General features: G+C 32.4%; 1 protein-coding gene across 2 annotated transcripts in view; it reads left to right on the top strand.

Annotated features, from left to right (window-relative positions):
* The window catches only part of LOC119081048 (nuclear factor interleukin-3-regulated protein), a 30,678-nt gene that overhangs the window by 10,044 nt on the left and 8,159 nt on the right, over nt 1-12,475 (top strand). The window contains exon 1 of one of the 2 annotated variants that reach the window (XM_037189753.1): nt 9,550-10,010. The exons of the other annotated variant lie outside the window; for it this stretch is intronic. The gene's annotated coding sequence lies outside the window, so the exon portion shown is untranslated. Of the gene's footprint in view, nt 1-9,549; nt 10,011-12,475 lie in introns of those variants that run through there. 2 annotated transcript variants of the gene reach the window in all.

Here is a 12,475-nt window from a genome sequence, read left to right as displayed (position 1 = left end):
TTTCTGTTATTTCAAAATATAATAATAATAAAATGTATACCTTATCGTATCGTCTGCAATAAACAACAATTTTAACGTCTGTTTATTGTCTGTATGCATATAATGTACAAAGATCTCAATTGGTATAAATAAATGGCTCGTCGAAAAGTTGAATGAAACAAAGAAAAAGGATAAAAGCGTACAGCAGAAAATCGAGGCAACAATCAAAATATATATATGCGAAAAGCCTCATATTCATGTGTGCGAATTCTATGTGTTGATGGTTGATTTTGTAATCATCTTTTTTTTCTGTTTTGTATCACTCATGGATGTGAATAATTTTTTTTAGTCTGTTTTTTTATATTATAAAAATATGCCCGAACGTGTATAATGTGGTAGTATGTAATGCTTTGATGATGGTGTATCGTTCAGAATGTTATATAGTCAGTCTCAAGGTCTGTCTGGTCTTCGGGTTGACGATGTTTTGTGTTGTGTTTGAATATATATTTTTTTTTCATTCTCTTCTTCTTAAATGCGTTTTATAGAATTGGAATGGTGATGAATACGGGCTATGGATGGATGGACATTGTATGGATATTTAGGTTTATTTTTTTGAGCACACACGGTGTATGCTATAATATGTATGTTAGCTAAACGACTGTGGAGCAACTAATACGACTGCATTTTTATTGGATGTGAAAATGTGTTGCAATATTGAAGCGGCGATTGTGTAATGCTTTATTCTAAGAAATAAATTTATTTAAAAAAAGAAGAAAAAAAACTGATAAACAGAAATTGACGAGGGTCAATGTCTCTGGCCGAATTTGACCTTGCGTGATGCACAACATGTATAACGTATTGGCAAAGATAAAACCAGGCTGAATAATGTTGTGTAATGTTTGAATCGATATAATACTTTGTTTGTTTTTGATTTCTTTTTATCGAACACGCATTCAATTGATATCATTATATTCGACTGATTCTGAAAAAAATAGCAATTATCACTCGTCAATATAATTGCAAAAAGAAATAAAGAAAAAATAATATATAAAATCCATACCACGATATGTATATGCATTATAAATTGTAGCTATCTCAATGACATTTTTATTTGTTAATCGCGAATTTATTTGCAAAAAAAATGCGCAGCTTACAAACAAACACATTTTTATACTTGTAGCCATTTCCACATTAATATATTTATTTGCTCAGTCAACTAGAGGGTCGGTTCATTGCCCCACACAATTCTGTGCTGCACATTATTGTGTTGTATAAAATGAGTGCGAGGCATTTCATTTGAAAATTTTATTTTTCAATTAAACGATTATCTCTTTTTGAATTTTTTTTCTTTTTCTTTTTTTGTATTATTTTCTGTAGCATTCGTTGTTATGCATTCTATAAATAATACAGTGCTTCGCGCTGTATAGTATAAATTGCCAGTCAAGATATAGTGTGTGGAGGTATGATAAATATGTACTTAAGAAGAAGTAAATTGCATAAAATGAAGTGAACGATAATAAATTTATTTTATATTTTTAGACATTCTATCATCGTCATGAGTTTATGTGTCAGAGTAACAAAAAAGTCTAGGTACTTCTCATATGTACAAAATGAAGTTGAAATATTTTTCTTCACTTACTTCTTCACCCAGTCATCAAGTAATTGTAAAGATTAGCTTTGCTCTTCTCTCTCTTTCTCTCATTATCTCTTAAATTATGATCTGAAAATAGATCAGCAGTCATCTAACTTATAACTTAACGCGGTTTATGTTTGCATATTCCGAGATTTCATTCATTCAACATTAGCGATTTCCGCCATTATTAACATACATGTGACACATTGACACCTTGAAATCAATCTGAAACTAATGTAGATTCAGCAAATTAAATGAGACTTTTGACCTCCGTTTTGACCATAGATTTTGTAGTGTTTATGAAATCAACAGTCCTTACATCATCTCAATTGTAATCAGGTTTATGTTCCGCTATAGTTAATGTGTTTTTTTTTACATTCGCCAGTTTCGAGTAAGCCCGGTCACGAATCACAGATCTTGTGATCCTTTGTTAGCTTTCTCATCATTTATGGTCAATGCTTTATTTAGATTTTATTTTGTAAAATCGTTAAATTAAAAAAAAAACTTTTCTGTCCGAGACCCAATAAAGTTTCACAGAGAACTTTATGCTACACTAAACTTGGTAGAAATATAAATTATCGAATAATAAGTTGCACAGGGAATAGTAGACACAACAGTCTTGCTCACACACAACGGCATTTAGAATATTCAATTACTTTTGTCAGTTCGATAAAAATAGTTTTTTGTAGTAGCAAAAAAATGAAAAGGTTCTCCCAAACGGTCACCATCTTCTAAATCTGATTCAAAAGAAACTTAATCTGTCACATATTTTCTATTTTTATTATAAGATAAGCGAAAAAAAGACTGCTCAAATTGCACAGCCAGTAAAAAATCGATCTTTTCAAAAAACAGAAATTACAATAAATAAAAATCGGCCACTCTATTCCTTCCCAACGTTCCAAGAATACATGCTGCATTTCCTCTTTGAATAGCAATTGAAATTCTTTGCAATAAATAATCTGTTGAACGCTTTTCCCCTGATGCTTTTTTCATCAAAGATCCTAATTTCGTGACAAATTTCTTTGTTTCTGGGCCCATGCAACCTAAAGATTCAAAAGCAAGCGGGGTGAATAAATAATTTTCTTTAAGTTTTCTATAATGATTATGCTTTAATCTCTCCGCTTTCTCTGCAACTGAGCGTGCTTTTTTAGAAGTTTCACCAATGTATGAAGGAGCCAACGTATCACGCACTGTCACATCCCATAAAAGAGATTTACCATGACTCCACGGAATTAGAGTCATACCATCAGGTCTTTTACCGTCATCTCTAGAAATTCCTGGTGGCTGTAACAAAGTTGGAAAATCTGCAGCAGAAAAAGCATGAGAAAACTCTCTGTTTACAGAATCATGTCGCGGCGTTATCCCTGTCTTAAGCTTGCATGATAATCCATGCAAACCGTCCTTTTTAACTAACTCACCACAGACACACCTATACTCCTCGCATAATTGGGATCCTAAACGCATACCAACAGCAATTCTCGCAGCATTGTTATCTAATAACAAACCTAGCTGACTCGACGGGACAACTTGCAGCCACTTTGAAGATTCTTTAGTAGATGACGCAAGCAGTCTCGCACGATCAACAGATTCACCAGATTCAAACATCCCACTAAACTTGCTATTGACCAACGGAGAGTCCCAATTCCTCTGTACTTTCCTCTCATCATCACTACCTGGAACAAATTCACTAGGAATCGAACTTACTAATCCCAAAATACTATCATCGACCACCTTAATATTAAACCTACTCAAAACTGTCACATATGGTTATTCATATGTTATCGATAACGACGACAAAAATAATAACAAGCTCTGGGTAATATGGTTTTTTATATAGTAAAATCCTTGTTAAAAAATTGAAGTAGAAGATTTGAAATCAACCGATTGAAAACACTTTGATCGATGGTCAGTCATACGCTTGCTGTCAACGGTATTCAACGGTCTCCAGGTCCAAGTTCCATTCGCGAAAATATCAAAAGAATTAAGCGTTCAGCGCCCTTGAAGACGTTATTATGTATACAATGCATTGCACAATGAACTCTTCGTACGTAGCGAGTCTGTTGTCTGTGGTCTATGTGTTGATAAGAGTTGAGGTGAATAAATTGTGAAAAGGGTCATGTAACTGTTGGCGCAACAACAACAAAAAATTCGTTGTACATTTTGAAGCAAAGGGAAATTACGTTTCCTATCGTCTTCGGAAATCTTTTAGAAAAAGTAAATCATTTCTTCGTTTGCTTGTCAATTAAAAGTGTACAAAGACTGCTACAACATGGTATTTCAAGCAGAGAGCTCCAGAATGTACATGCTTGGGTTGTTCGCTGTTTGTTCTTTAAATTAAACAAATCGTTTAGTGTTAGAGTACAGTATTTGCAATTGTTCAAATTCGATATCATCACGTCTGTGCGCTGGGTATACATCAAGGTTAGCATGATATTGTTGTGAATACAATCTGTATATTGGCATTATTAAATACACACCACCAATGCGCTCGGCAATGTTAATTATGTTGGATGCAATGGAATGTTAATATCAATCACGTCATATTTTCATCAAACTAAGACATTTTTCAACAATGTTAATACAATGAATCATACCAAGCTTGCGATAAGTAGACAACGACAATTAACCTGTTATGGATATGGATGTCGATTTATTTGTTCTCGTTCAATCTCCAATGCTTGTTTCAACAATTGAAGTAGTAGATTTGAATTCAATTGATTGAAAATATTTTGTGCGAAAGAAATTGGAGCTTAAAATAACAATTTTGCTAATAACTTACAAGGCCATCGATCTGCAATCGTCAAGTCTACTACCTATCTTCTTTAAAGTATTTTCTAGAGTTTTACTTCATTAATCCAAGATTTATTGTGTTACATAAAACCGCAATGGGCGATATCACCGCTCATTTTGTAGTCGTTGTCGAGATAGTAGCCATACCCTATTCGAAAATCCTTTATAATCAGAAAAACCTAACGACAGACTCTCCATTTCATTTGACACACATTTCGTCTGCATATCATACAACCTTCTACGGATCGTACACACATTCCTCAAGCAACCTTTTCTGTTAATATTCAGTCCATTTACTGTATTTTACATATACCTTTTTTCCAACCCGAATTGGAGAGTGTTTTGCTATATTATATGATTGTGTCTCGACCGATTTGATTCGAAAAATGTGATTGGCCCCCCAAAAGTCGAAAAGATTATTGCTGTTGGTGTACCTATAAAAATCACCATAACAAAGAGACGACGAAAAATGAATTCGATAAATTTTGAGTAGCTTACATACACGTACATATATATACTTACGGAATATAAATGTTCGACGACGAACGACGGGTATAATGTATAATGTATCAATGAACCCTGGGTTAGTGAACTAAAAAAAAACGCCAAAACTAAGCTTTTGCGTCGATGTGTAATGTGTGCACATATAAAACGTCTGGCGGTGTGTTGTTATTTGTATATACATTCAGCGTTTTCACAATGTCTCGACGATAAAAGGATAGGGTAGAATTATTTTATTTCGGTATGATTCAACAAGAGCAAGAACAGGAGACTTCAGTTTTTGGGGTTTTTGAACCGGTGAAAGAGGTTTTTGCCGTTTATGCGTATAATTATTGCATCATCGTCGGGATAATTGTTGTGTGATTATGTTCATAACATAAGTTATTAGAGAGTAAAGACCCGTGTTTGTCGAGCAGAATTTTAAATTCACCAAATAAAATGGTCGCAAAATAACAAGACCTATTGATTAGCACAATTTTGAGTGAGAAATTTTAAATTCACGATTCGCTTGCAAGTACACAATTATAATAACTTTCAATTCGGACGAACATCGAGTATATCAACGATATGCTGATGGATACGTGACTGTTATAATGAAAATAACCTCATTTTTCGACGAAAATAAAAGAAAGTTTTGAATAAGTTAGTCGGTTCGGTCTTAATGAATGAGAAATAAAATTCAATTATATCAATTACTCTCTGGGTATTATCATCACACAGTTCATTGATACTTTATTGACAAAATGTGAACATAATTCTTTCATATTATTTATCTTATCCCTTGACATATCCACTAATTGTGTAATAATGAAGCACTTGTTGTAACCGCAGGAATGTAATTTGTCTGTTAAGATGGTTCGTGTTTACGAGAAGCAATGTCTGCACGAGTTATTCAATGTCTCTAAATGGATTATTGTCATGTAGACATTTACTTTAAGGGAAGGAGTCATAGGGTCATTAAGTACTCCAAAATTACGAGAGAATTACATATTGCGTTCAACACATCGCTTGTGTTCGTAAATCAGTTGGCAGACGTTCCAAAAATGTTAGGGCTTCTGTTGCTGGTTTTATTATCTTTCCACCACAAGATAGAAAGAAAAGAAAAGCATTGAAAGCAGCAGACTACGGTTGTCATTGCAATCTCTCATTGCTGAAATCCATTACTTGACACAAGTTATGAACCAATGACTTACTGTTGGCAATTTATGCAACATTAAAGCATATCGTAACAATTGTTCTCGTTTAGCTGGTATTTAAACATGAATACATGTTTGAACGATTGTACTAATGACATACGTACACGTCCACGTGTAAGTAGCACATCCGTTTACGTAAGCGTAACAATATATACCGGGTAAAGGAAGACAGCTCTAACAACATGTGACAGCTTCTTGAGACAATTGCAATGAACCATGGTCTTTCCCATATAGTATTAAGGGAGACAAAATTGAGGTAATGTTTCTGTTATTAAGGTTGGGAGAAAGAGTGACAGATACTAAATAATTCCTCTCCAAAGCATGTGAACTGCCCTTGTGCCCTCATATTTAATCTTTTGCATATGTTACATATGTTACTGGCAGCAACTTCAAAACTTAACAATAAGCTATTTGTGATATGGTCTTTATATATAAAAAATGCATGGTAAACCTAAAGAAGTAACAGATTTCTTGCTTCAATCTGCTGAATATAATTTGATCAAAAGATGTAGCAGACTCGATACGCATTGTAAGATGGTTTACATCTGCAAAAGGTTAAACATTCAATTTGTGCTATACAAACAGTACAAGTTTCTTAATCAAAACAACAACATCCTTACTCAGAAAAACAAATCTATGAAATCAACAACGCAAATTTTTTAAATTCCAAAAATATTGCAAGAATTTCGTGAAACTGAATTGTTGTTTGGTATATGTTCGAACGTTTTACGTCTTACAATCATCCTAAAATACCAAGACGACGAAAACTAACTCTGTGATGTCATTCTGTTTTTATTATTGAAAATATTTATTGAAAAAGTATTCAATTATCGATTTAAATATTCATAAACTAAATTAACACTCGGTATCAACAACATTCAGCAGAAATGTAATATATCCTCTCTACACACATACGCACGCATGAGCTTTGCAGAAAAATTAAAGTTTAAGTTCAAAAACTTTCACATTCATGGTCATTAACCTTAAAAAATTTTGTAATTTATTTTCGCTATTCCATTATTTATTAACGCGGTGAACGCAAGAATGCTATAATATTGTATCATTCGACACGTAATTAATAAATGGTGTGTGTGATGATTTCAATAAGCAAATAATATGAAAGATTCGAAATCATTTGGTCAATGGGTTATAGGCATGGTTGTTGATGATGATTTACTTTTGAAACTATTTTCGTGTCTGAACCTTTTTCGCTTTATTCCGGTTAGTGTGCCCAATTCAAATCGACGGTCTAATGGTATAGGTATAAGGGTCTAGGGTGATATGGTTGTAACTTATGAAATGTTAGATGCTTTGTTCAGCCAATACCCAAATTCGTACATCTTTTATTGATGATATGTTGGTTCTTGGATTATTTCTAACTCCAGACATAATTCCTTCTTATTGGATGCACAAAGAACTACATCATCTCGCCGAATCGAGTACTCATTTCATATAAAATATAGCCTAAGGTAAGGTATACATAAACATTGCTGTATAACACGGCAACTATAGAATTCTTTCCGTTGGTCGCCGTTGTTGACAACAGTGATTGACGATAACTACCTACAGCCTATGGACTATTATTTCCAAAATATCTAAAATTTCAATCATTTTGAATGTAGCGCAATTAATTTAATCCAATTGTACGTAACTCCAGACGTTTAAATAGTCTCTCCAGTGCACGTAACGCTTGTGTTGTAGCTTATTGCGTAATTTTATATTTTATTCTGTTATTTTGCTCTTTCAAATTTCATTTTCAAGGTGACCCGTTTCGGCACATCGCACTCTAGACATGCTGGTGATTCACATATTTTTTTTATTACGCTCATCCTCTCCAACAACACAACCTTAATGTCGATGGCGTTGTTACATTTCGTACATGGATATTTATTTATAACGTGTTATGATGATAGTAATGTGCAAGTTGTGTGTGCAACTTAATCATTAGAGTATTATATAGCACATTTTCGTACGGCTGGTAATGAGGGTGTTGGACTCGTATAATGTGTTCCCTTGAACTGTTTCGTTTTTTTAATGGAAATGAAAAAAAAAATGTAAAAAAATTCTTGTATCATTTGCGGTTATTCCACATAATTAATTACGGGTGCAAAATGAACGCTGATTACGGAAGGCAGACTGAACAATCAGAGTGTGTTTTCCCTCCATTAATTAAATCACAAAAAATGATGACTCCGAAATTTTCGCACAAAAAACTAGATTTTGTTTATGTTAATTTAAAATCGCATCAGACTGAATATTATAAACAAAGTTTGTTGCTGCAAAACAGATGGAAAGGTGTTTTCTAAAATAAAAAAAAAGCAATATCAACAAAATTTCTATTAAAAAATCTTCTTAGCCCGGCATGTAGCCGCCATATATCGGCTCACGATGATTCATTTTATTAATTGGTTGTATTTCTGAGACAAAGGTTTATGCAATACGTTTTCTCGGTCAAAACAAAATATTAATTGGAATTGAAATTTTGGGCGGAGAGTTTGACGATTATTTCGATTCTGAGAAATACAAGAGTGGAATATAAACATTTTGCGCAGTAATTCATTTAACTATACCACTTAACAACAGAAGTCTATAAGCCGCCTTTTCATCCAATTAAACTCTAGTTCCCAAATCAGAGAAAATTCTGACAGTTTATATTTGACCAGATATCCATTAAATTAAAAGTTCATTTTCATTCCATTCCGTAGACAATAATTATACAAAGAGTCAGTTAAGTGATAATGTCGAAATTGCAGATTTACACCCACTACACAATTTTATATAGCGCTAAACCATAAAAAAAGCAACAATGTAATTATCCTAGACCTAGACTTGCAGACACAGAGTTCATTCATCGTAACATTGAATTACATGTACAAAAAAGAGCAAAATTTGCTGCGGAAAAATAATATATCAATGAAAATATACTCTTTTGTTCACTCTCTAACTCTCGTTGTTGTATTATTCAATTGTGTTGGTATGATATTCCTATCGAATCATTGCTTATAACATTCAATCATTGAGTAACCTAACAATGTTAGATTAGATTGTCACAACACGTTCGTTTGTGCGCGGCATTTTATCGGGAGAAAAAGCTGTATAGGTAAATTGGTGGTATATAATACACACGTACACCGAACCCGAAGTAACTTTCATTATATTGCAACAGAAAATTCGTTCATCGAACGATGTTGCATGCAAGTTGTTTTGTGGCTTGTGTTTCATGACACATAAAGCTCATTATATCTCAGAGAGCGAAGCAGAGTTTTTTTTAAAATTTTATAACGAGACAGAACGAAGCCAGACGACAAAGTGTATAGTCAAAAATCAACAGAAACGAAAGAAAACTAAACACATTTCCACATTGAAATTATATCGTTAAAACGGAATTACGATTATACGAACGGCAACAACAACATAATATACACAATTTTGTTATATAGTATTCAACGGCCCCGGAGGAAGACCAAGATTCACTCGCGCCACAAAGAACAGACATTCAGTTTATATTCAACCGTTGAGCTGATCGGAACAATATTTTTATTGAAGAAGAAAATAATTTATTTGTGTATTAAACTTTGGATATTTATATTTATTCTGTCCAATTTTCACCGACATTGAACGTAAAGACATTATTTGAATTACCAAAAGTGTTTTATTGAACAATTATTTTACCGAATCGGTTTTTGGTATTGAACGATTACCAGAATATAATTCTGTTGATAAAAATAATATTGAACTTTTAAACGAAGTATCGTTAATAGACAGTTGGTGGCTTTTAAAAAAAAAAAAAATTTGGTGAAATAATTTACATTTTTATAACAAAAACAAAACACTTCAGTTGGATGATAACAATATTTACATCGAAATAAAAGTGGAATTTAAAAGAAAAACAATTGGGAATATAAAGATTGGTGAGTTTAAAAAATAATGTTTTTTTTTGTTCGGTAATACCTCAACCTCTCCTGATGTTAGATACCATTTTTCTAAGGAAACAAATATTTTTCAAATCAACTAACGATTGAAATAATATAAGATATTATCGAAGCAAATTTCACCAACATTAAAAAAAAAGTTTCCTCCGAAATTGGGTCATTCATCGAGTTAATAATAAAAAAATAAATTCATCATTAGACGTACGTATAAGAGAGAAACGAAAGAAAAAGAAAGAAAGAAAAGAAAAAAATTTTCTGTTTTAATTTTAAATGTAGGTTAAAAGAATTTTTATCTTTTGTTTACTCGTTTATTACAAAAAAAAAATTAACAACAAAATTTCTGTTTTTTGTGCCATTCACTAGTATACCTAACATGTATAATGGGCATATTCATACGGAATACATTTCTAGATATTATATTTGATATAATTCAAATAGATATGTTTGCCTCTTCTACCGCAGAACATAACTCACGGTCTATATGGTTGATGAGTGATTTGTGTCAATTTTTTTGTTGTTCGTTCAATGGCAAAGAGATATATAGATTAACGAAAGAATATATTTTAGCCGAGCAATAACACTCTTTCATATTTTAAATAATTATATTTCAAACCGGCTCTAATGTGACCCATTTACTTTGATGACAAAACCAAATGGACCCGGTCGTGGCATTTGCCTACTTACATTTCTAATTTTTTTTTTAAATGGATTTCTTTCAAATATATTTTCGTGTGTTCCACTTTTACTTCTAAGTAATTACTGTCTTTGAACTGCATTGTGATCTAACTTTTTTTTTCTGAAAATAATGAGCAACCAATATACCACTCAACTTTGACTACGATTCTCGTATTACTTGTCCATTCCAGGAAAAGTCCTAAAAAAAGTTTTCATAATTAGATCAACGGGTCCTTCACAATTATAATATGAAATTGCGTGTGTGTCTAATCAAATGATATAATGTTTTTATTCAATAAGGAAAAGGCATTATTACACATATATATGAAACTTAAGACATCCATTGCGTCACGTGTCATATCAATTCTGAAATTATTTTAAGAATCGTAGTGTCGCTGTGTTACTTAGCATCGAATTGAATTATATTATCAACCGAAAAAAATAAAATAATTTACATAACATCCTAAAATACCATCAAATTATCACCACATATTCTCCATACCAACAATAATCTCGACGTTTAATCTCAACAAACACATTAGGCCATATATATTCGTTTCGTATAATATACATTAAACCAATTACACAACTCATGCGTCCAATATTACACAATCCAAACAATTTCAAACATAGAAAATATTAAATGAAATTCTCTGTTATCAAACAAAACAGAACCAATTCTCTGTAAAAAATTTGGTTTTAATTTTTTTTATTACATTAAAGCGATTTTGAACGACGATGACGACACACTCTAAATTGTTGTGATAACAATTCGATGTCTAACTATTTAACATGTTAGATAGCAAAGAAGCGTTTGTACAATGTTATTTTATTAATTTCGAGTAATGGATAAATATTTGAAGTTTTTCAGCCTGTAAATTTTTGATAAGAATTTTCGTTACAGCACTCGAACATTTTATGGCTACCCTATAAAAAATTCCTCTATACACTTACAATCGGATAACACTCTATAGTGGTAGCGCATATTTAGCAATTAAGCATCCTCCGATTCTTTATAATTTCAAAATATTCCAGAACACCGTCCAAAGCTTTCCGAACGGTCAAAACACGTCTGTATAATCGGTGGTACTAAAGAGAATTTTATCTGCTTTGTTTGTTTGTTTTACTATTTAAAAAAAATTCCGAAGAAATTCACTGAAGCATGTGTGCTCTGTTAGACGATGACGTCATATTCTCGATATTCTCTAACCTGATAAGAAAAATTAAATAATAGCACACACAACTTGCGCATTGATGACTCGTTGGCTAGAGTTAGTTAGAAATAATAATGTTTGATGTGTAACGCGAACAAAATAAGGTGGATTATGTTATATAGACGTCGGTGCTGCATATATAGTTCATTTTCTTCAATTTACCCATTACACAATATGTTTATTTTGATGATATGATGTAATATATCTCGTCTGTGTCTCTCTCACTCTTTCTCTCACATAAGTGTGTGTGATGAGTAAATTCAAAGCAATTTAAATTATGCATAAACATTCTTCGGTATATTATACGAGCATTGTCGTTAGGAAATTCTACGTAAGGATGATCATCATCACAGAGACAAATTGAGTGGCGGCGGTTCCTCATGACCAACGGTTTTATAGATCTCTTTTTTGTTAATATTTGCGTGATCCCACACCATTAACTGTTTTACTGCTAGTTACACTTTATTTGTTACTCACTCATGTGATTACCAGTTGTAAAATGTTAATACACGTTGTTTATGCTTGATGAGTTGATGATTAATTTAGACTTGAATT

Source organism: Bradysia coprophila, unplaced genomic scaffold (genome assembly GCF_014529535.1).
Source record: "Bradysia coprophila strain Holo2 unplaced genomic scaffold, BU_Bcop_v1 contig_350, whole genome shotgun sequence".
NCBI classification, from domain to species: Eukaryota; Metazoa; Arthropoda; class Insecta; order Diptera; family Sciaridae; genus Bradysia; species Bradysia coprophila.
The sequence above is the reverse complement of the archived record's forward strand: the minus strand, read 5'-3'. Positions and strand labels throughout refer to the sequence as shown.